Here is a 224-nt window from a genome sequence, read left to right as displayed (position 1 = left end):
TTTCTGGATCGGTCTTTCCTCCAAAACCATCGCTGTAGTTAATCGCTGTAGTGTGTGATGCCCCTCCCACTGTCTTGGAGAATGTTCCAGCCAGCCTCATCAGGCAGTTGGCTGACATGAGAGGGTCGTTGCCTTGATTAGGCTCACCTGGGATCCCAGGCTATAAAAGCTGCCTCATGTGTTCACTTTGTCTCTCCCTCCCTGCAGCAGACATCCACCTGGCA

This window comes from Epinephelus moara, chromosome 14, assembly GCF_006386435.1.
Source record: "Epinephelus moara isolate mb chromosome 14, YSFRI_EMoa_1.0, whole genome shotgun sequence".
NCBI lineage: Eukaryota > Metazoa > Chordata > Actinopteri > Perciformes > Serranidae > Epinephelus > Epinephelus moara.
Note: the sequence above shows the minus strand (reverse complement) of the source record.